General features: G+C 35.3%; 1 long non-coding RNA gene across 2 annotated transcripts in view; it reads left to right on the top strand.

The window, feature by feature from the left end:
* The window catches only part of LOC143693965 (uncharacterized), a 99,405-nt gene extending 74,975 nt beyond the window's left edge, over positions 1-24,430 (top strand). Inside the window, exons 6-7 of one of the 2 annotated variants that reach the window (XR_013182098.1) lie at positions 21,015-21,248; positions 23,560-24,430. This is a non-coding gene — a long non-coding RNA (uncharacterized LOC143693965). Of the gene's footprint in view, positions 1-19,514; positions 21,249-23,559 lie in introns of both variants that reach the window. The other variant, XR_013182097.1, reaches the window with a different exon arrangement.
* Positions 24,431-24,816: the final 386 nt, after the last annotated feature.

Raw genomic sequence — 24,816 nt, 5'->3', positions numbered from 1 at the left:
TTCAGCCTCCTGTGCAGAGTAGCTAAATAGCTATCCTGTCTATCATTAATCATGCCCCCCTGATTCCCTCTAAAGCATTCTGTCTCCTGGATCATATTTATTAAAATGCTTCTCTGAAGAAAATTGGAATATTTTAATGTAAGGTACTATCAAAAATGCTTTGTATAGTATTCACTCCAATTTGGGGATGTTGACCATAACATTGGCTACTTAATATATATTTTGGACAAGTATGATTTTTTAGTTTATTTTTAACATAATTTACATTTAAATCACAGGATGTCCAAGGTATGCAGCATTATAAAGGTTTAGAGGGCTTTGCCTTTGGGTCTGAAACCCATGAAACCCAGTTATTAATATAGCATTTATTTCAAGTGTTGTTTTTCTTATTCAATGCTGTTTCAAAGAGTCCCATTAATCACTAAGCATAAAAATGAAGAGAGGCTATATTGTGTACATGGATATCATTCTTTCTTCTGTACCTCAAACCTTGCTACTTGCCTTTAGTAATCTCTCCTGGTTTTGCATTAAATAAATTTTTGATGAACAGGAATAAATCACGTCAACCCATCATGTGACCTAGATCAAATTTCTTTTTCTTTAATATCTTATCTTTCATTTGTGTCTACAAAAATTTGGAATTTCTTCTGTATGAAAAGGGATTTTCTCCTAACTTTTTGTATAGGAGAAAGCTTTTCTCCATCTACTTCCTCATCTTGCTGAAAAATTGATAGCTGTTTTTATCTTGTTGTATCAGAGTGAAATTTGTTTTCTCTCATTTTCTTGCATTTCCAATGATAAATTTGTTTAATTCTGCAGACTTATAGGGAATATTTTGACTGGGAAGTATTTTATTAGTCTTAACAAAAGACTAATAAGTGAAGTCTATTTAAATGAATTGACTTTAAAATGAAGCAATTCTCTGGAAGACGCAGTATGGTTCTCTGAGAGAGCTGTCTCTACTGCAGAGCTGCTATGTTGTTTGAGGTTTTTCCCCAACAAGATAGGCTGTTTCAACTTTATCTATACCAAAATTTTTATTTGTATGATTTCCCCATCTGATAGAAGAGAAATTTCCTGTGAATAACATTTTTTCCTATGGGTGTCAGATGCTGTGTGACCTTCACTGAAACTAATCTGCAGTGAAAGGGTTGTAAAATGTGGAGAATAAATGGGGAAATAACAGCTGTGTGAAAATTGGTTTCCTGAGAGTCAAAAAAAACCCCACAGCTACTAGTGGGAAATTGTAAGGCACATCTTAATTTTATATTTATTGCCCTTTTACATGGAAAAACTTGATCAATAAATTTAAAGTGCTTGTCTTACAGTGACATTCATCTAGTATTTTCAGGTAGGAAACAATTATTTCCCATGTGGGAACATACATGTTTTCCATTTTTCTTCTTAAAGCAGAAAGATTACAGGGAGAAGGAGTCAGAGAATCTCCCCACTTTTGCATCGAAGTACAGAAATAAACCAATGAGAAAACTTTGCTGGGATAACAGATTTTGTGCCTGTGTACAAGTTATACTGTGCCTGATTTTTATGGCTAATTGAAATGATCATTTGAGAAGACATAGGGGTTAGACATTAATTAATTCCAATGTTGATAAATATAATTTAATTTGGGATAAAAACACATGATATCTTACAGCTAAATGGTCTGGTAAAAATTACAGTATGTGCAATGTATAGTCAGACTCTTTTAATCTTCTTTTATACTCCTAAATTTTTCAGAGAAAAAAATAGATACTATTCTGTATAAAGGAAACCTGAAGTGATGCTAGAGGACAGAGTAACATTGTATCCCATGTATGGGGCTGCTTCTGTACATCTGAACCAGGAAATTTAGCTGTTTTTTCTCTCTCATTGGGCTGATTTTACACAGATAGGCTGAATAGACTCAAAGCCAGAGCAGGTATCAAGGGAATGGTCATATGGGAATATTTGTCTTTTTTGCTATTCAAGCGGTTCAAATAGTTCCACAATGTAGGTTCACATTCCACTGGATCTTTTAGGAAGTAGTATTTTAGTTTCAGGTCAAGAATAGGATCTAGGGAAAGCATTCCCATTTTGCTTTCATCCTGATACATTTAATGACTCTTTTTAGACTGCTGCTCTGTAAACCCCATGTGCTTGCAACAGAGTCCTCCATAGTATCCACCTTGATTTATGATAATCCCTTCTAATATTGCAAGGAGGCATTTCATGAGTTGTCTCACAATTAAATATTCAAGTGTGCATAATTTTTATTTGGACTGTTGTTGAGTAGATTAATAATTGTATTATAGAAAAATATGTGCAGACTCAGAAAAAAGAGAGGAATAAAAAAATTTCTATTGCTCCATCTATATGCCAAATTCTTTTCTAAAAGAAACTTAAAACTAGGAAGACGTTGATATTTTTCACTATCTGAATAAATTTGTATTACATACCAGTGTCATTTTAATACCAGTTATTGAACATATATTTTGGGGAAAATGCCAGTTTTGAATATGGGCAATAACAGAATTATATCTCTACCTCCATACTGGACTAAAATTTGGTGAGTAATAAATGGAAAATGGAAGAAGAGGGGTCTTAATAGTCAAGAACAATAAAGATTTACTATTTGCTAATTGTAAATGAATTTTTACAAGAAATCTTTCTAGCTAGCAGAACAAAACTGTTTTCTGTCCTGAAGGAGAATAGGATGGTGAGTTGCAGAAGCATGCAGTATTGTAGTCACTGAATTGCTCTGCCCTCAGTCAAAAATGCAGATTGGTATTGGGTGAAACTACTGAGGCAGAGGTGCCAGAGCCACTTCTGAAACATGTTGGTCCTTTTAGTCAGGTATCGTGCTTGGCAAATCATCTAAAACACTTTGGGTTTGATGCAACCAACAGAAATTTATAAACAAACTGAATGACACTGACAGATTCAAATCTCACACACAGTCTTGTGCTTACCTAAGAAGGTTTTATTAGGTCAGAAACTGACTTACAATGACAGGAAGAGAGCACGCAATGATTAAATCAAAAGCAGTTTGGAGGAGTTTTATATAGTAACTCTTACTGCATTTGACATTTAAAATCCTTGAGATCTAAATGTAATACAAAACATATGTATAGATTTTTATATACTTTTCTTGGAAGCAGAACTGTTCCACCAAGTAGCACAGAGAAGAAGAAGGAAAATATGCCCTGTTTCACTAGTCTGTAGATTGCTGGGTGACCCATGCCTTTGTGGAAATAATGCTGTTGTATTTGTTGTTGCAATTTGGAAAAGTACTAGGACATCAGAGAGAAGGTTCCTCTAATGGAAACCCAGCAAAATATGCAATTAAAACATGAATTTTAAAAAGTGTATTTTGTGTGAATGTGAACTTTCTGAGTGTTGTTTACAATGTTAAATATTTAAGGGAGGTAGTAGGGAATGGATTTTTATGTTAGGGTTTTTTTTGTTTGTTTTTGTATCATATTTCAATCATTTTGAATGTGACATTTGTTTTTCAATGGAACTGAAAGAGACTTCATGAGTTTGATACTCATGAAGAACCTGGACCTTAAGGCCATTTTAAGTTTCATCCAAGATGCTAATTATACAATAACCTCTTAGTCAGCATTAGATCCTTACAATTAAAGTGCATTTCCACACTGTTACAAAGCTGAAACCATTATCAAAGGTGTGGCTACCTTTTCTGGCTTGTACTATATGTCTCTAAGATGTACAACTTTTTACTCATTTCATGAAATTTTACATGTTTTTCTGCACTCTTAAATAAAGAAAATTTAATATTTCAGAACAATCCATGATGTCTTTTTTCAATTCTGTTACCTGAATTGCAGGTCACTTGCAGCGCAGCTGTGATGAAGATAATTTTCTCTTCTAAACACTCTATGTTTCCTAAAATGTAATTCAGCTTATATTGAAATTTGCTGCATTTTGATAAAGGGTTTGTGAATGAATGCTATTAATTAACTGACTAAGGAGTTATGTATGTGTGTGTGGCTGGCTTCTCTGTCCTCCTCAGGAGCGAAGTACAAGCACACCTTTCTTTGAGTTTTGCATACTGCAATTCAGTTCTAACACCTGTGGCTTGAACTGTAGCTTTATTTCAGTTCTGAATAGCTTTCACCACAGGGTACTGGCTGAGCTGGTACCTACACCCCTCCCACAACACACCAGGGTTTATCTGGAAAGAGATTTCACTGAAGTCATGCTGAAGTGACCTGAATTAACCTCACTTGCTGTCAAGGTGACATAGGATTAAAAAGTAACTTTAAAGTGCAGCTGCTGTGACCTTTTTAGCATTGTTTTGTGCAGATTTAATTTTTTTAAAAAACAATTTTAAAATGTTATTAACTATTTTCCTCACGAACTAAATAATATGAACATTGAATGATGAAGAGAGAAGAACTGTGGAGTTAAAAGATGTCTAGAAGAGAAATAAACGATGAGCATGGTTGGGGAGAACTGCTTCAGGTCAGGAAAACTGGAGGAGTCTGGAGAGTATTAGAGAAGTCCATGTAATTAGATCTGAGCAGAAGTATGCAGACCAACCAGAAAAATATCAGCACTTATAATCAAGTAGAATTGTCTTTATTTAACAATCCACAATGAAAGATCTTGGTTTTTGTCTTTGCAATGCACACTCTATATACCCTGCGTCCCTGTGTATTTTCACACAGAGTCACACAGGCTCTGGAACTGCTGAGAGTGGTATTGAATGTGTAACATGAAACAGCAATAAGTCAAAATCTGCAACAGTGAAGGCTCAGCCATTCATGATCCAAGAGGAAATTGCAAGTCAACTCACTAAACATAATCAATCTAAAGGCAGGCTTTACTCAATCCAGAACAGGATGCCTCTGGGTTTGCCTAGTCATAACACAATTTTTGCTTTCCTTATAAACTCTGCCATACCGATGCCTTAGCTGATCTTCATTTGAGGTGACAAGCATCAGTGTTACTTCAGGTCACTGTGGTTTAGATTTTGTGGATCTTTGAAAATCTGAGTCTCAATTCAGTCAACAATGTTTGACTTCTGTTCATCCCTTATGAAATCAAAATTGAGTTGACTTGACATGGACTGACTCTAAATGAATAAGAAGCACAAATGTTTGTAGCAAGACATAATTATTGCCAAAATGGATGGGAAATCTCACTTTTAATCCTATCTGTATGCATTTTTGTAGAGCCAAATGTTAATGAAACAGCAAATGTGGGCTTTTGAGGTAATTAATGGGTCAGTCGTTGCTCTACTATTATTGACATAGTTCATCAAATTAGCAAGACCAACATTGCACAGTGACTGTAAATTTTTTAAATTAGTCTGTGGTTTTCAAAGACATGATGCATGGCATCAATTCCAAAGAGTGTTTATGAACATCAATAAGTATCTCATCTATTTTAAAAGTAAGACTGTCATAAAATAATAAATTAAATTATTGTCACTAAATGAGTTAACTTATAAAATACTGAAATGTTCTAATTCTCCAACAACTAATTTAAATATCTAACCCTTAAACCGACAATAAAAGCAAGAAGGGAAGTCTTATTTGTAACATGGGAGATGAAAGAGAATAAATTTGTGCTTCCTGAATGAAAGAAAAAGGGCTTTTTTGTGTTTGGCACTGAATTGGCTCTCTTTTTGCACAGATGGGTGATTAATTGAATTGATAGATACAAAAGCATATAGGAAATTCAGTTACATCTGTGAAACATTTTGCTAATGTTTTTGCTAATGTTTTAATAACAAGGAAAATGCAAGTGAAAAATTTGTAAAAGTAGAATTACCATTTTGATAGCATGCAAACAAATAAAATTGGTTTATTTTTGCTCTCACAAGATTCTACTCTGGAAAAATCAGTGTAAATCTTCTCAAGAACTAGATTTAAACAAATGTGAGTGGAAAAGTTTAGACAACCAACTCCAAGGGTACTGTTTTCTGTTTTGAGTAATAAGTCTTTGATGGATATAAGTTTTGTTGTATAGAGTGGGTTCATATAAAGGTGAGTTCTTCTGCATCAAACTCTTTCAAACTGGAGAATTCATAATGTTAGTAGTAGATGTATGCAGAGCTATCATGTGCAAATGCAGCCTGAGTATACTAAGATAATTAACTGTTTCTGAGGAGGAATTGTAAAAATCTTAATGCCTCTTATATTTGTCCATCTTTCAGTTTGTTAATTCTTTCAAGTGGCTTTGGTTTTGAAAGTTTTTTGTGTTTTTTGAAGTCTACTCAGAAAGTTTCCTTGTCACCCTTTCTTTGTTCTGTGTGTTAAGTTATATTTTAATATCACATTGTTGGAGTCTGTGGATTGTTGAAGACCTAGTGACTTAATTTATTTTCTTCTGGCCTGCTTATAGACCCTGAGCTCTTGGAAAGTGGAGCTGACTTATGCCCTCATTGCAACGACTTTCTCTAATCTTAGCAATACGAAAAGGAAGTAAGGTGAATTGTCACATGAATAGAGTTGTTACAGAGCACATGCTAGAATAGGTGTTACAATGGCAAAAGTCATACGCAGATTTTGGCCCCTCAGTAAAGAGAAATTCTCTGTACACAACAGAGAATTTGAACAGGAAAGAATACTCACAGGAGAGTTTTGGGAACATTCGAATCCTCAGAGGCCCTGCTTCAGATAGAGGAAGGCGTAGAGAGCTGTCCAACAGATGAGCTACAAAGAAATAGCCAGTGGTCCTAGGGAGATTCTTGTCAGCTTGATTGAATAGCATACCTGTTTGTGTGGATTTAGAGCTTTTTCCTTACATAAACAGAGATTATGTGGAATTTGTATCATCACCCATATAAGTAAAGCCGAAGGGGTTTTTACCTAATTAAGACTAATGCTTGGGGGTTTTCAGTTATTTATATTTGGGATGGTGTTTGATTTCCTGAAGCCATCTCTTGGTAGGCAGGTAAACTAGATTATGTGCAGATGTCTCCTGCAGACTTAATTATGCTGCGATACAGAAATTCTTATATTTGTCATAAAGAATCTGAAAATTTGACTTTTTTCAAATTTCTAACTATCTTCTCCTAAATAGTTTCATTTATCTATGTTGACCTTCATGTTCATAAACATTGCTTAGGAAAAAAAGACAAGGTGTTATCATTGTGTCTTTGATGCTTTTCAAGGTTTTTGATAACTAGAACAAACTGGATTCAAACAGTTTCACAGTACCAAAAATAATATATCTGTTTCAAAATTAAACTTCACAAAAATAAATATTGCTAAAAGATGTTTTCTTTACATTCTGAATTATATTTCATTGGTATATATATTCAGTATTTTAGACAAAATTAGGGATATTGCAGACCATTAAATACTTTAAGTACTTAGTTCTTTTACCATTCAACTTGAACAAATTTTTTTACTCTCACACAGAGGTCAGAATTTAATTAAAAAAAAAAATAACCAGCCCAATTTCTAAGGTTCTGATTCTTTCTGGTGAAAAGGACTGGGCTCCTGTACTGAGGAGCATGGTTGTTATGACAGATTTGAGACAGCTGTAGCTTGTTTGCTTGTTTGGGGAACTTGGTTTTTTTATATTTGTGTAAAGAAAAAATATGACAACTCAAGTAAAAACATTTGGTATTACAAGTGGTGTAGAGAAGCTTGATAGTTTTCCAGAGGGCAACCTAAGTAGGACTAGAATGGAAGGGTTTTTTTGTGCCCACTTGTGAGACAACTCTCTTGATTCCCTTGGCAATAATGCTTGACTATATTACCCTGTTTCCAGTAGACTACACTTGAATTAAAATGTTTTAAAGAATGCCATTGTTGCAGGCAGAACTAATTTTATAAGTGAAGTGGATTCTCCTGTAGAATTTCAAGGACAGGATGTGAAGATTTCAGTTACTTAATTGATACATAAACCCACTTTACATATACATATATGTATACTGTACAGATGTTTGATTTCCAGAATATTTTTTCCACTTTCTTTTGTAAATCACTGCTTTGATTAAGAAAATAATCTACTCCCTGTTTCACAAGTGACTCATTTATTTGTTTCTCAAAGATATTATTTGCAGCTTTGGCTCCCAACAGTTTGTCACTTAACGAGTTTCAAAGGCTCAGTTTTCAAATTTCAGTTCCTTCAACAAAATTATCTACTAGTTCCTTCAACAAAATTATCTACTGTGTTTCAAAAGATCATTAAACAGAGCTCATATTTTACTAAAATACTGTATTACTCTTGGGAACTAGTATATTAATGATTTTGTGTTTTCAGATGTATTGATCTTTTTCTACTAACTAATTACAATTAATAACTTCAGAAAAGAAAATTTTATTAAAAAGGGAAGAGATACTGGCCAACTAAAGACTGGAAATTAAATTCTCTCAGATGGTGTATCTGAGCTTTAAAATCAAACCATAATAAAATATTCTAATGTATTATTCTTGTACAGATAATTTTTTTACTTGCTTAGGATTTCACTTTCTCAGAGATCACACTCCATATTCTGCATTTCCACTAGCTCTATTACAGGCTTTAAACATGCTCAGACATAATCATAGAATCATTTACATCAAGGACTCTCATCTTTTAAATATAGACAAGGAAGTGTGCATCTGATCTGTGCTTTGAATTCTGAAACATGTTTCATTACTGTTTATTGTACCTTCAGCATTGTAAAGAGGGAATCGTTTTGCCTTGAAGACACACAAAACAGACCTAGACTCTAATTGCAAGCTGTATTTATTTCTTTCTGGTGACTCTACCATAGCAGATTTTTTGACTCAAACTGCTGAGGAAATACAATAGTATAAAGGGGAAGAAAAAAAAATAGTGCTGATTTATGAAACAGTTCTTTGTGACAGAACAGTTATATTTTGGTAACACAAGGGTATCATGGTGGTTTGTAACATAACATAACATCAACATCTATTGGTTTGCAGAGAAAAACTTCTCTCCTGGTGTTTCCAGTACACCAACTTAGTATAATGTCAGTATGAGTAGGGTAGATCATAAACCATGAGAGTTAGTATAGAACTAGATAATCCTATTGAACAGAATCTGTATAATAAGCAACAGGTTGCAGAAATTGACCCGTGTTATGCATTGCAAATCTATCCCAAAAAGAAGTTGTCTCACTTCCTAGAAATATTGTTAAACAATGCATACAAAACATTTTTTGACTTTGACACATTATTACAAAATTATTAAAAACCACTGTAATACTAAACATTGTGATTTGGTGCCCATTATTGCTCAAAAATGATATTTTGTCCTAACTAGACTATGTTAGGCATACAATACCTGAGGCACAGAAAGTATCTTGATGCTTTGTTTGCACTCTACACAAAAATTTGCCCTGCTAAATAATCATCTGTTAATTGAATTACAAATTAAAATGGATGGAGGCCATATTACTCCACAGAGATTCCTACAATATTCCTTTACTCAGATAGGACACCCACATGGCATAGGAGTCCTTTATGGCTCTATTCTGATGAGTTGAAGGCAGAAGGAATATACATACAGTAGATAAATCACTATAATTTGCCCTGTTTTGCATGTTGCCCTGAAATCAAAGTTGCAATAATTTTATTTCTGGGACTCAAATTTCATTCAAATTTCAGATTATACTTGTTTAAAGATTAGTTTTTAAGACACTGTCCTTAAAAAGAACCAATACCTTTTAGTTTGAGAACTGAGTTTCTCTTGAAATGTTTCTAGTTACTGTGGCAATTGTACCTTGACTGTTGAAAGCTCACTGAATAGTTAATGTTGAAGTTGCAAAGTAAAATTTCCTGAAATGTGTGTTTGCAATACTATGAACATCAATACACAAGCAGCATTTATAGAAAGACTCTTTTTCTCCTAATTAGGTGAGATGCAATGTCTTGAAGAATTTTTTGGTAAAGCGCTTTGAGAGCTGAGATAGTTTTTAGTGTATAACAGGTCCACAGCAGTACAGTTGTTCTGTAAGGCTTTGCCTGTGTTTTTTTTTCTCTGTCTTTCATTTTCTTACCTAAGGATAGGTTGTTGAATTTTATTTAGCCTAATACCTAATAATTGGAGATGTTCTTTATTTTCACATGCAAAGCCTGTGGGTTTTCTGGAGAAATAACAAGCATGCTGTCAGATTCAGCTGAATGGTTGGTACAAGGTGAAGTTCATCCCAAATCCATTTTTACCCAATAGCTTACCAGGTTTTATAGCTCTGTATTCTCTGCCTCAATCCCAGAACAAAGGTGTCACTCCCAAACACTGAACTAACCTCTTGCAAGAAATATGCAATGTTTCTATTGTTATAACTAGACTTATAGTGCACTAAAAATAGTTTTCTTGTAGTCTCATGAAATGTTATGGATTATGTATAAGCAAGAGCAATAGCAAACCACATTGAGATACCCACTGAATCAGACACTAGTTTCAGTTTCACTATTCAGTGAACAGAAAATAGGGATTATTAAATTAGGTTATTTCTTATATGAATCCTAAAATCATATTTTTAATAGGCAGAATTCATCAGGGGGTTTTCAGGCATGGAAAGGTCAAATGAAATAGGGTATGGTGCATAAATATATAAATGTTTCTTCCTCCAAGACATCTGGTCTACTGCTCCAAGGAAGTAGAGTAGGACAACCCTTTAATTAGTGCCACTGCACATTCAGTTCATGCAACCACTCTCATTGTACTGCATGGGGAAAAAATCCTCATTATTCTGCTTTGATTCAGAAGAAATTTTGAATGCATAGGTTTTAGAAGTTTGGGATTCCACACCTGACCTAGTAAGTTTGGTTGTTGTGTTTAATTACTTTTGAAATACACTTTGAATTTCTTCCAGTTTAATGAAAATTAAGTTTTCCTTTGGTGTTTGCTGCAGAGTTCAAATATCCCCAAAGTGACTAACACATTTTTATCCTCATAATAATATCAGCTAACCTATTTACTTATTCTGCTTGAAAAATGAGAAAGTGCTTTCTATTAAAAAATTTAGCTATCCTTTCAAATTATTCCATAGCCACAAAATTAATCAATCTCTATTTTAAAAGCTATTAGTCACATGAGCAAAGTGACAGACTTGCTGTTTTCCTTAAAACTCTTCAAATTTCATTGAAGTTTCCACTACATGAAAACATTACAGAAGATTGCCATTTGCCTAGATATTTCTGTTTTAAAAAGGAAATGTTTAATAGCAGCAAATATGCTGAAGGTTCTCCAAGGAAATATGCATGTATAAAGCTGAGTAGTTTAGCCTATGAAGCATATCAAAGCATTTTATGAACCTTTAAAAGAAAGGCATATCTTTGAGATGAAAGAAAGAAGTGGAGGAATGTTTATATGTACATATGCTAGTCTTAAAAAAGCAGAATGACATCCAAAGAACATGCAAAGGTAACAACTCTTTCTCCACATACTTGAAACCTTTGTTGCTGAGTTGTAACATGAAAAAAGCTAGAAGTGAAAAAAAAAAAAAAAAAAAAAAGAAAAAACTGAAAGCAGTTTCAGCCCTTACTCTTTTTTTTTGATCTTCTTGTCTTTACTACCCCCCCTTCCTTTTTCTCTTTCTTCACCCTACCAACTTCAATCTGCTTTAAATTTAGGTTGGAATCCCTAGTTAATATTTAGAGTTAAGTACGAATTTAGCTATAATGCGTTCTGTAAAACTGTACAAACTAATAGCCACCTTAATGTGTCACATTTTATTTTGAGAAATACTGAATTTAGTACTCAGTTAACAGTTTAGATTGCAGCAGTGGGCACCATCAGTAGCATGAAATATAAGAAGTCCAAATGATGGATTGTGCGCCTGGGACAGAGAAACCCTGGGAATGAGTAAAATGGGCAGAGGAGTGGCTGGCGGGCAGCCCTGCAGAGAAGATTATGGGGTGCTGCTCTCAGTGTGGAGGGAACCCTGAGGGCACAACCCCGCTCTGAGGTGCCCTGAGCTCAGCATGAGCAGACAACCAACAGAAGTGACTGTCCCCCTGCATTCAGCCTTGGGGGGGTCACCCTGGATGCTCTGTGCAGGTCTGGGCCCCACACGTTAAGAAGGATTTGAACATCCTTGGACATGTCCAGAGAAGGTGACAAAATTGGTGACAGGGCTGGCTGGCATGTCCTGGGGGGAGGAATTAAGGACTCTGTGTCCATCTAGCTTGGAGAGAAGGAGTCTGAGGGGTCACCTCACTGCTCTCTGCAGCTTCATGAGGAGGAAAAGTGGCAAGGGAAGTGCTGAGCACTTCCAGGTATCCACTGGTAGGATGTGTGGGAATGGTCCAAATCTGGGTTGGGGGAGGTTTAGACCGGCCATTAAAAAGCATTTCTTTACTGAGAGGGTGGTCAAATTCTAGAATATGTTTCCTTAAGAAGTGGTTCATGAGTTTGTCAGTATTTTGGAGGTGTTTGGACAGAGACCTTAATAATTTTTATCAATTTTTGGTTAGCCCTGAAGTGCTTAGGCAGTCAGACTGGATGATTTTTGGAGGTCCCTTCCAAATGAAATATTATTTTTTATTGTATTCTATTCTGCTGTACTGTGTTCTGCTGAAGTTGGACTGTTCTGTTCCCCCCTTGTTTGGTAATGGTTCTGCCCCGGTCCTCCCTCCCCTCCCTGTTAGTGTCTGTCACCCTAACCCCACCCCAGTTGTCATTGTATCCCTTAAAACTCCTCCCCGGTTTCCCTAGAAACCAATGTATCCTTTCCTCAACCCCTCCCCGGTGCCCTGCCAGTCACTCTCCATTCCCACCTTTGTTGCTAGAAGTTTCCAGCTGGAGAGTTGGATGATTGGTCCAGGGGCTGGGGCCCCTCCTCAGAATTGTCCCCACTGGTGTTTTCCCCATGTCAGTGCTTTGGATCCCACTGCCCACCGTGTCTTTATTGGACCCAGGTCTGGCACCTCCCTTACATCCTCCACCCTTTAAAAACCGCTGTAGTCCTGTCCTCCCTGTCTTCTCCTGCTGGTTCCGCTGGAGTTCGTTAAAGCCTGGATTAACCGCAGTTGGAGTCCGCCCTCTCATTCCGCTGGTTGCAGCTTTGATACAGCCTCGTCCTGCACAAGGCAACGCCTACAGCTGTAACGCTGGGCGATGGCCTGAGGCGCTGTCCTGGAGCCGAGCTATGGGGACAAGTGTCCCCCTGTGCTGCTAGCGGTGCTGGCCAGCTAGCCGGACGTGTGTCCCGCAGCCGCACTGCTGCACTATTTTAACCACCCTTTAGAAAAGCTGCACACTAATCGATGCCAATAGGATTTAAAGTGTTAGATAGCAGGGCTGTAGACTCATAAATGCTGTCTAGTAAAACACTTGAGAGATTACAGATGGGATGTTCATAAAGCATGAAGTCAAATGTGTCCACATAAAAATTCCAAGAGAAATAATTCAAATGTAAAAATAAAATTTAACCAGAAAATATTCAAATACTTTATCACTGTCATTTAGTGAAGCATTGAAGTGTTATGTGAAATGAAAATATATTAAATTTCATCTCACATGATCTTGACAGATCGATCAAGTCCATTTAACATCAGGGCTTTCTGTCTGCCAGGTATTACATGGTAGGTAACCAAAACAAAAATCTTCATTAATTTGTATCTCATGTTGATAACCTCTCTTTTACAGCAGTTGCAGAGGGTGTGGTGAGCAATGCAAAGCTTGATATTTGTCTGTACTTGGTCTTTAGGTCACAGGTGTTACAGTTTTCTGATTTAATGCAGGCAGATACCACATAAAAGCTGCTTTTTCATTTACTGACTTGCTAGTTTCTTCCCAGCTCATGCCCAAAGCTTTTATGTAAGTATTTTGAAAGTGTCCAATGCAAATTCCTATAGACCTGTCTCGTGGACTAGCTCTCAACAGGATAAGAAAGCAGAAAGCTGAAGATTGCAAGTATGTTATCTCTCATCCCTTTTATCAGCAGCTTTCATCATTCAAAGGCACTTTCTTCTGGAAAAAAAAGTAAATATTCACCCTGTTAAGCAACCGAAGATGTGTAAAGCCATTCCACATTTGGTAGAAACCAACTTCTGAATTTGACTTAGTTTTTGTATATGTTACTGCTGTCACCCATAGGTTCAAAAGTGACTGACCTTCAAAAAAGTCATGATCAGGTCTCATTAATCTAAAGCAGCTGATTCACTTCTTTCAGATTTATTCCTCCATTTACTGGGACAATGAACACAAATACCTCTTGTTATATCAAGAAATGTTTGATCTTTGGGAAAGAGTCTTCCCCCTTTGTAAAACTTGGATTATAATTAAAAGCTAAAACCCGTTAACAATATTGTTTGCTTAGATCATAGATGGGTTTTTATGCTAACAGTGTGAAATAGCTTTATTTGATAATTGCTGGATGAGTTAAATATTTTCAACTTGTCATGTAACACACCACATATGCTCATGCTGAAACCTTCAGAAAAATATGCTTGGTTGTGAAAAGAAAATTCAGCTTTCCACAATAGTTGGTTGGGGTCTGTAAGCTTTCTTGATACTAGATAGATGTAAACTCATTTCTTTCTAGGTTTTTTGCATAAAAACTGCCTCATTATCTCTTCTCATTTAATAGGCTTCCAAAAACATGGAGTGTTAAACTAATCTATATCCCAATTCGCTAAATGAAAAATAGAGTTTTATGTTTAGGATTGTCAGGGACAATCAAGATTTCCCCAGCTGGGGGGCAGAATGATGTTTTTGTAGACCTTTTGAAATAGATTCAAGAATAAAAGTTTATTCTTTCTCTTTAAGCACTTACAGCAAAAGTGTCGCTACAACCTCTGAGTTGATCTCAGTATTTATTTCTATCTGTTGTTAGGTGTTTTTTGCTTTATTAAACCATAGGAATGTTTTTAATTAGGAATTTAGCTAACTTTATGTTCCCATTTTCCTCAGCAGGGAATATCCAAATCTTTTGATGTCCTATATTTTATAGATGTCTTTTATCCCATACAGCTCTTCTCTGGACTCTTCTCAGTTTTTCTACATTTTTAAGAAACATGGTGGCAGAAATAGTAATATATCTGAACTGGCTGCCACATAACTAGTGCCAAGTAGGCTGGTGGTTCTGCTGGTACTTCTTGTTTCTTTCCATTTTGGGCAAGTAATTTTGGTGGAATGTGGTAGAGATGTTAATCTCAAATTTGTTTCCCCTTCCTCCACCCCTGTGTTACTGTATTTTAACCAAATTACTTCGTCTTTTGCTTTCTTTTCCTCAGGTTGTATTTTTGTTTGTTGATATTTATGTTTGGTTGACTTTTATCTGGGGCTGTTTTTTTTTTAGTGCTTTATCTTTTCTTTGACTTTCAATTTTGGCTTGACAGAGGATCAGAAAAGTCATCACTAATATTAAAAAAAAGAAACTATAAAATTTTAATCTGGTTTTCAAAGGGTGGACACCCCTTCTTTCTCAGTTTAGTAAAAATATTTGAAAGTTATTAGTAGCTCACTGACAAATGATAACTATCCTAATTAGAACAGAATATAACTTTCAAATATTTTTTGTCTACTCTGTGACAACTTGACAGCTTGACATCTTGACAACTGCTCTGTGAGCAATTTCTTCCCCACTTCTCTCAGTTTGAATATATTGGTTGCTTATAACTCTTTTTTCACAGTTTCTGAAACTGGTAAAATTTTGAAAAATAGTTCCTGGTGAGGTAGAGCTTGCCCTATCTAATTTCTCCTGCACTCTACTGTGAATTTTGTTGAGCTTGGTTACACTTGCCCCTTGTATTCTTTCCTTAGTTGTTTTCCTAAACTTCTCTGATTTTGTAATCCTTTTCAAATGAAATAACCTGTTGAGAGGAAGGTTTACACACAAAATTAAAGGTGTTGGTTTTTTCCTGTGTCATTTATGAACTGCTTTTTAGATTAGTAAAGTTCTGTTTGACTACATTTTATCAGCACACAAAATAAGTGATCATTTCAAGCTATGGCTTTTAAAATTTTTCCCAGTAATGTTCCTCCTGCTTTTTTTCACATCTGCCCTTTTTCTGTCCTCAACTATGTTCCAAAGAGATTTTCAAAATGTTTTAAGTGAAAGCTTTGATTCTTTAATAAATCACCATAGATACACTACAGAAGCAGAAACTTTCATTTAAAACTGGTATTTTTTTTATCTCTCAGCTATACACATCTACCTAGAAACTTCTGGGACTCTTACTGTATCTTCAGTTTTATAGCAGTGATGTCTTCGTCTGGTTAACGATAACACAAATACATCTGGCTTTAATTTTGTGATGCGAAAAATCATCAAATTCAGATAACTATGTTTAGAACACCCTCTCTTCTGTGTTTGGCCACTGAAGGAAATAACAGGGCACAACAAAAGTATAAAAGGATTAAAATTATGCTCAAAAATTCTAATGCTGTGAACCCAGGTAAGAGATTTCATTAATTTCTAATGTTTGAGCATAATATTAGTTCTCTTCTTTTTTCTTTTTTTTTATTATTACCTAATTTCTTTTATTGTGGGTTTTTTTCTTTGATTCTTTTTTTAAATTCATTATCTGGATCTAACTCTATAGATAAAAAATTGGATTTTTTTTTTCATGGACAGAATGTATAATCAATTTATGAAGACTGGTAAAAAATTTTTAGAAAAATATACATTTTCTTCATAAATACAGCCATCAAAAAATTTTTTAAGGTTTGTCATTGACAAGGTAACACTGATGTATTTCATATCAAGTATCTTTGCTGTTCAGATTATTATAATTTCAAGTGGGGTTGAAAAGATCTTCACAAGGAAGGCAACCTAACCAATTTATTACTTTTTGGCTAGAATACCCTAGCTGTGAGAGCTATAGTTATATATAAGAAGAGAGAATGGTAATATGTGGTTTTTAGAAGACAGATTTCATGCTTTTATCTTATCAAGCACTTTGGATTAGATCCCATTTGGGACTTTGAGGACACAAGTGAAGGATTGCCAAATTTAGCTTCAGAAGGTATTTGACTCCAGGGTAAAACCCAGGATTCAGTGAAAAGCCTAGGATTTTTTAATGTGTAACTCTAAAAAGGATTAGACACTTCAGAATAAAAGCCAAACTATATTAAAAAAAAAAAAAAAAGAAAGAAAGAAAAAGAAAAGAAAAAATGTTTACACATAGAGTGACTTGAAAGTTTATTTCAATTGGTTAACGTGGACATGCTTGAATTTATTCTCTAGATCTTTGGTTGCAATCACTCCTAAATTTCAGAAACAATCTCCCAGTGCTGTTTAGGTAAAATGGGCCAGCGACAGGAAGGCCCAGACTCTTTCTGATGTCTTCTCAAACTTACACCAAACATACAAGCAGCCATTGGAATCCATGTGGGAGTAACAGTTTGTTTTATTTAGTGTAACATGGAACAAATTCATTGGCAAGATCATAAAATCATTTGACTAAGGAATTCTTGGTTATTTTTTCTTGGTTATCCTATAGATCAGTCTTTCCCTGATTTTTTAGATCTTATGCATCCCTTTCATTAAAAAAATGTGTCTTCCAGGTGAGCACTCTGAGATATTGGATGATTCTCCTTACTCTTCCCACCGAGAGGGCCAGGTGAATGAATATATATTGAGTAAAGTGTGATGCTTTGAGGAGAAAATTGAGACCTATGCTGTGAATTGTTGGTGTGTCAACTGTGGTAAATTGAATGATGAGAAAATCAATAGCTGTTAGTGCTGACATTAAAAATAAACTGAAGGAGATGTGATTTCTGAACAGAAAGAGATTAAAGATTGTCATAGCCACAGAGAAAAACCCTGTTCATAAAGAAAACTGAGTGATTTAGTTGCAAACATGTAGGTTGAAAGAACTGTCTAATTCTCATGATTTGTGAACTGAATAGGCTACCAGATATCAGAATTTTCTGACTGTAAAATATATATCCAAAATACCCATTTGAGACTCATAAAAGTACAGTATAAACCACAAGAAACATGGAGCAGAGCTATTTAAAAAAATCACTCACTTGAAAGTGGCAAGCATTAAATGGGGCTCCTGCATACTGCTTTGTGTGAAACATTGCTGCATTGTGTGATGCATTTTTGGATCCAAAGAAATACCACCTACCTGCCAAAGTGAAGTAGCATCATGAAAAAACAACACAGAAATGTACCCCCTGCATAACAAGCAAAATAATCTGAAGAACTAGGGCTGCTCCAGGGCAAATCTCTCTGTCTGGTCTCAATGGGATAGAGTGGAAAGAATGCATTCATGTTTTATGCAACATCTGTAAGAAAGGAAAAGGTTTTCCTACCAGAAGAATGCCATCAAACAAACTCTGAATTCTTTGTTTTATATTTGGAAAAGTTCTGTAGAATCAACATCAGAATTCTAGGGGGCCAGAACAGGCAGGCATTAAGATCTTGTGAGATTAAAACCGAAGAAAACTCACTTTACAATTTATATAAAATGAGTCACTTTTGCTGAAAGAATTTTCATTTTTATTTGATTTTGTGTATTATGTAAAGGGCTTTAAGTAGCTCCACAAGTTCAACAGCCTCTGCAGATTACTGTTATTAAATTAGATTCCATTATTTATAATGGTAATTGTACGTTGCAATTGTATGTATCTACAGTGTAAAGCATTTTCCGGTCCTGGAAAACAATGTACTTCTTGTCCAGAAAGCTTCTTAAGTAAAAAAATAAAGAGGCAGAACAGTGTGAAACAAACAGGGGAGGAAAAGAGAGCAAGTGTAAGAAATATGGTGATAATTGCTCCCTCCAGCCCCTTGAAGTGCTTTGTCATGCAGTATTTTATCTGAAAAGAAAAATTAAAACCAGAAAAGGTGGGGGGGGGGGGGGGGGGGAGCGGGCAGGAATACATGAAAAAGAAAGAAAAAGAAAAGTCAAAGCCTCTTCTTTTTTCACAACTTAGCCAGATTCACTGACACTGCATCAAGCTAAAGAATCATTGTTGGCAGAAATTGTATTCTTGTGGCTGGTAAATATTTTCAAGAACATTATTCTAATAATTTATTTTAAAATAATTTTATTCCCATTCAGTTAAAATGGGAATGAGATCAGGATATTTCATTTTCTGTTAAGAAAGAAATATGTTTGTTTTTCATATCGTGATAAAGGGCTGAATGTATTGTCATGATATTTGATGGATTAAGAAATCTGGGGAAGAATTTCTGGATTATTTTGGTGGCTGATATAAGACAAATGTGGAACAATAAGTTGGAATTATTTTTTTTGTTTGTGTGTGTGTGTACTGCAATACAGAGAAGATTCTATATCTAATGCATGTCTTTTAAATGTAATATGTGTAAAAGCCTTGGTAAAGTGATTCACCTCATCAGTGGACACTGCATGGCTTCCCGCTAGGTGTTACAGAGGGGAATAAAATACTTTGCTTCTGTTAGACTGAGCTGTCACATCAGTTCTCTTTGCTGCCTTATCATCAAGAAAGAGCTGTAAAATTTTCTGGTTCTTGAGGTGAACTTTCTGCCCCATCAGCCCAAAGAGGGAAATCTGATCCACTGAGATTTAAATGTTTGGTAATATGATTATAATTTTTCTATGAGGTAATCAAATCAATTTTAAACAAATGCAACAGTTTCAATTTTCATCTTTTTTTCTCAGGTGTCCCTGTTTGGAAGCACATGAAGTTTTAGAAGTGCTGGCTACGTTATTTCTCTTCTGACATTTCTTGGCTATAAAGGCATTAATGATTAAATCCCAACAGAGTTCACAGCTGTATATGTATATATATTTTTTAGATGGTGAATTTTCCTTAGATCAGCTTTTTCTGTAATGCTTATGTTGCTTTTGTAAGGTTTTTTTTGCTAGTTTTGTTTTTAGTTTGTTTGCTTGTTTTTACACAGTCTTTTATGCATGAATGGGAGAGCAGAAAGGCCTTTAAATAAACAATTGCAGAATAATTTGTAGCCCAAAGTCTGGGCGAAAAGCAGAAAACAAAATCTTGGGTCTGACTTCCTAGTTTGAAAAAGGACTTTCTTTGTTCAGTATCCTGTGTTTCTCCATTTTAATCAAGTTTCTTTGCAAAAAATAATTATACAGTTGTTGATCCAAAACATAATAAATCCAAATTTGCAGCATGACACTTAACAAGAAATGTAATCTGTGAAAAATATGAGGTCTTTTTGCTCCAGATGAAGTTTTCAGTTTAAAATGGATGCACGAAATTCAATCAAATTTAATTTTCAAAGTAGATTAAACAGTAGTTGCAAATCTCATAATATTTCTCCCCTCCAGCAGTGCTGGATCAACAGGTACCCTTACTCCCTTAGCCATGGAATGCAACTGGAGGCATGTAAAACCCAGTAAAAGCAACCACAGGACTGCTCAAGAGCTAGGGTTGTTCAGTTCTTCTTGAGTACAACTACATATTGATGTAATAAGAAATTTAAAACTACTTTTGGATTTGTTTTTAATGCAGTTTTAGTTGCCTGTGAATACAGTTTCTTAGTGTCTGGATAATGTTTTTGTTTTCATTGATGTTGCAACTTCAGTAAACTCAATACTATTTCCTTGGGAGAATGTGAAGGACCAGATGAGATTATTTTTTTCTGTAGACAAACCATGATAAAGAACTTTACTTTGTGTACCTATTATTTGTTGACCTCTCCATTATTGTTGCATTTAGCAATTAGTATGTTTGTGGCTAAATAGAAATACAAGTTTTTACTACAATTCTCTTCTGACGGCTTCAGACCTAAAGGGCTTCAGTGTGCACACTTAGCTGATCTGCAAAATTACTTTGGGAAAAAATACCAGTTTCTTCAAGTGAAATGCTATGAAATTGGGCAAATAGTTCCCTTTAAACTGTGTATAGTGATCAGATATCGTCTATAGAATCAAATATTTGATTTAATTTATTTTTACTTTAGTCCCTACTTAGACTTGGATCTGCCTGTTTGCCAAGTTCCCTTGCTTTACCATGTGTGCACAGGAAGCACATATTATATGCACATATGAAAGAAGGCCAGATAAAAATACACATCTTAACCTAAAGGGTAGGAAGTGAAACGCACTAGAATGGAAAGGATACTGCAGGTGTTTGAATTGCTGAATGTAATTTTGTGACGTTTCACAATCTCACCAGTGCATGTCACGTTTCAGCAGGGGACGCCGGATCAGCGCTGCCAGTGGAGCAGGGAGTATGGCAGGGCAGCTCAGCACGCCGTGCTGCAGGGCTGGTCATCGGCTTTTGTGTGGAAATCCAGGGCATCAAGGGAGAGCTGCTCCACAGTCCTGAGAGAAATTGCAGGGAATGAACTCCAAGGGTTGAGAGCTGGTGCTGTGTGCGCTGCCCGCTTTGAAAGATGTGTGTGCATGAAGGGCAGAACAACCAAGGTAAAACTAAACTGTGGCCGTACAGAACTGCTGTAAGGCTGAAAAAGGAGAGGGGAAGAATTTATACTGATCTTTGGGAAAACACATGTAGAACGAGTTTCCTTAGAGAGCAATACCATTTTTATTAGCAGCTGGCAAGGAGTGAGCAGTGTGAGTAACCTAATGTGCTCCTCCGCAGTGTTGGAAAGGAAAGAAAAGAAAAGCGAGTACAGACTACATTATTTGACCACAGCCAGAAGCTCTCAGAGGAGAGATCAAGGCCTGGTTAATCCAGCCAAAGGAAGACAGAGTTTAAGTGTTTTATTTCTCCACTGGGGATTCACAACCTAGAACCCTGTCATAATTATGAGCACTTGTTGCAAAATAAAGCATTTTTCTTGCTGAAAAATTCTGTGTTTTAGCTGGAGGAGGATCTTTTTCCTTAGAAATTAAAAACATAAGAAACATGGACTGAACTCAGAATACAAAATGAAGAAGTATCCAAAAAAATTAATTTGAAATTGAATTATATTAAAAATTCAGGGAGCTATCACAGTCCCTCACAGATAAGACTGTGACTGGAATAAAAAATCAGATTCAAATTAGAGGAAAAAAAAATAACTAGAACAATTCGAATGCAGCTTGAGACCTGCAAGCATTCTGCTTTCTAGAAAAATTGAGTATAGCTGAGCAAAAAGTGATTTGAAGATGTTAAGGGAAACTGTATATCATGTTATCATGTAAACTTGGATAACCTATAATCAGCATCCTAGGCATTTAAACAACCTCATTATGTTAGTTCAGCTGCAGCTTTGTGAAGGTCAAGAATAAACACTAGAAAAATAATTTACTACTTCACAACACCATCAGTGCTTATAATTTTAATAGCATTTCTGAGACTGCAAAGATATCAATGTTACTTTATATGTTATGTGTTTGATAATTTGATTTTACATTTTTCTAAACTGAGTGCTACCCAGGTGTTAATGCTGATAATTCTGAAAGTTTGTTGTTTGATGTTTGTGTTTTGATGTTGTGGGGGTTTTTCTAGTGCTCTAGTTAGTGGTATGTGGGTTGTGAGAATATCAGTGAAATTTTTCTTAAACATGTGGAAGGCCATAATTCACTAAATAGAGGTATTTACGGTTCTACTAGATGAACAAGAAAGATAAAATTTAAAATGTGCTTAAGGGAAAAAAAGCTATATTTCCCTTCTCTTTCACCTGTATCCTCCTCATCATTGCCTCATGCAGTTGAAAATATTTCTGCAGCAGCTGACAATTCTAGGTTATGTGTGAATTAGTTCATAGGACTCTTACATTATTTTTTAAATATGTGTTTTAAATTTAGCAGAAAACTATTTAAAATTTAGGAATTTGTAATTCTGACAGCATAATTTATGTTACCCTAGAGAAAAGGATCTGGTCAATGCTTGTGACTCATTTTAAAAATGGGTTCTTAGATGGTCACTTAAACAAGAATTTCAGGTCAGTACTTTTGTGCTAGGCAGAGATAATGCAATCAGGCATCCAGAAATTGAACCTGGGGGCTTGATGTGCAAAACAGGAACACTTAGTGATAAACTTTTGTTAAATGCACTCTGAGCATATATCTGTGAGCTTTATACCCTGCTGAATTAGAGTTACTCTTTATTTATTTATCTTAAACTGAAATATGCCTTTATCAATGTAATTTAAGGTATACTTGAGGGTTTCCCTGAAGACTGTTTTTAACTTTTAATTTCTATTTTAATTCCTTTCCATTTATTGTTTGTTGGCAAAGTACCTCTGCCTGAAGAATGAAAAAGACTAGCAATCAAACAGCAGATCCTTCCTTCCCTTAGTTAATATTAATTTATATATATTCAATTTTGAGTGCATGTAATGAATTTATATAGTTGCATATATGAATCAGTTAGTAGCTGATCTCGAAAGCAAAATGAGTTATACAGGAGCTTAAAACACCTGAACTTCCATTGCAGCTATATTAATAAATGTTTCCAAGCATATCTGGTCTAGAGCAGGGAGAAAACAAACAAAAGCCAAAAAGAAAAAACCTCAGGACACTTATCTCTAGAGAACAGATCATGCTTTTCTATATAAAACTGCTTCTTCAAGGGAAAACAAAATAAACACAAGTCTTGCAGAAACTGCATGGGGCCACCCACCAAAGCAAGAAGAAGGGGAGCCCATGAAGCCTTCTCAGACTTTCCTGCCTGTGTTCCAGGAAAGAAAAATAAGCAGTGGTGGAAAGGGAGTGGAATTAATTAGTTTCAAGATAAGTGGATCCTCCTTCTAAAAGTGTTTTTAAACTTATAATTCTTTTTCATTAGCCCAGAAAACAAGAAAGATTGAGAAGAGAACTGAAAGAAGAAGTGAAACATTGAAAAGAGAAGCATTGAAAAGAGCAGAGAGAGCAATGACAATTTGTTGAAGTCGAACTGCAGAAGACAAGAGCTATTTGTCAGAGTGAAAAAATAGACCAGAAGTCTAAATGCAGCCCTGGGAATGACAATAATTTAAGAGAAATGAGGCAATAGAGAGAAATTCGAAAGGAGGTTGCTGTACATCCATAGAAAGACTAAATATCTGATGCCAGCAATATTCAAGAGGTGATACCTCAGATGCATAAGGATGGAAGTTCAGGCAAAGGACTGGGACTCTGCACAGGATGTTTCAGCTGCAATTCTAGAAATCTGGAAGGTTCAAAAAAAGAGGAGAAAGATACCAAGAATGAAAAGCAAGTTGCAATACAGAAATCATACTAAACCAGTAGGCCAGAAAAATCAACTATGATAGAGAGAGAAGCATTCAAATATTGTTTTTTCATTCCAGTGCTGAAGCAACTAAAAAGTTGTTTAAATTAATCTGATAATCTTCTTTATCAGAACAATTTAAGCTCTTTTCTTTTATCATTCTTGCTGCCTTCTGGGTTTTTTTATGGAAAACCTTGTAGATGACATTTTTTTTTTTGCCAGAAGGTGATAATCAAGGACAGTATAAGCATACTGTAGATAAAAAAGCAGCCAAATTAAAGCTTATCAAAGTTATATATAACTTCACACAATTAATTTTCAGTGTAAAACATCTGCAATGTACTGTGAGCTAAATTATGAATATTCAATTCCATCTTGCTTTAACTTTATTAATAGTATCAATATTTACTATGCCATATGCAAAGATGATTATAATAAAAGCATTACATTAATATACATGAGTTCATGAGTTGTCTTCATTTGCATGGATCATAAATGCTTTCTAAAACTTAATATTGGGAACATGTAGGTCAAATTCTGTTTCAGTTATTCAATTCAATTTTTTATCTGTTGGACTTGCTTGAGTTTCAAGTTATGACAGAGAACATCGCTTGTTGTGATCCACATGGGAATCACTTTGTTCACAAATGAAGCGCAACCAGCTCTAGAGTGAACATCTGCTTGTTTTAACAGCACACTGCAGCATTACACAGTCAAAGAATCAAACTGTAAACTAACTGTGGAACCAGCTATTGGATGACCAGGGTGTTTCCAACGCACAAAGTTTACACATCACATGATATAGGTCTCCCAGTTGCCTTCTTGGTAACTGCT

Source organism: Agelaius phoeniceus, chromosome 4 (assembly GCF_051311805.1).
Source record: "Agelaius phoeniceus isolate bAgePho1 chromosome 4, bAgePho1.hap1, whole genome shotgun sequence".
NCBI lineage: Eukaryota > Metazoa > Chordata > Aves > Passeriformes > Icteridae > Agelaius > Agelaius phoeniceus.
Note: the sequence above shows the minus strand (reverse complement) of the source record. Positions and strands in the feature narration are given on the sequence as shown.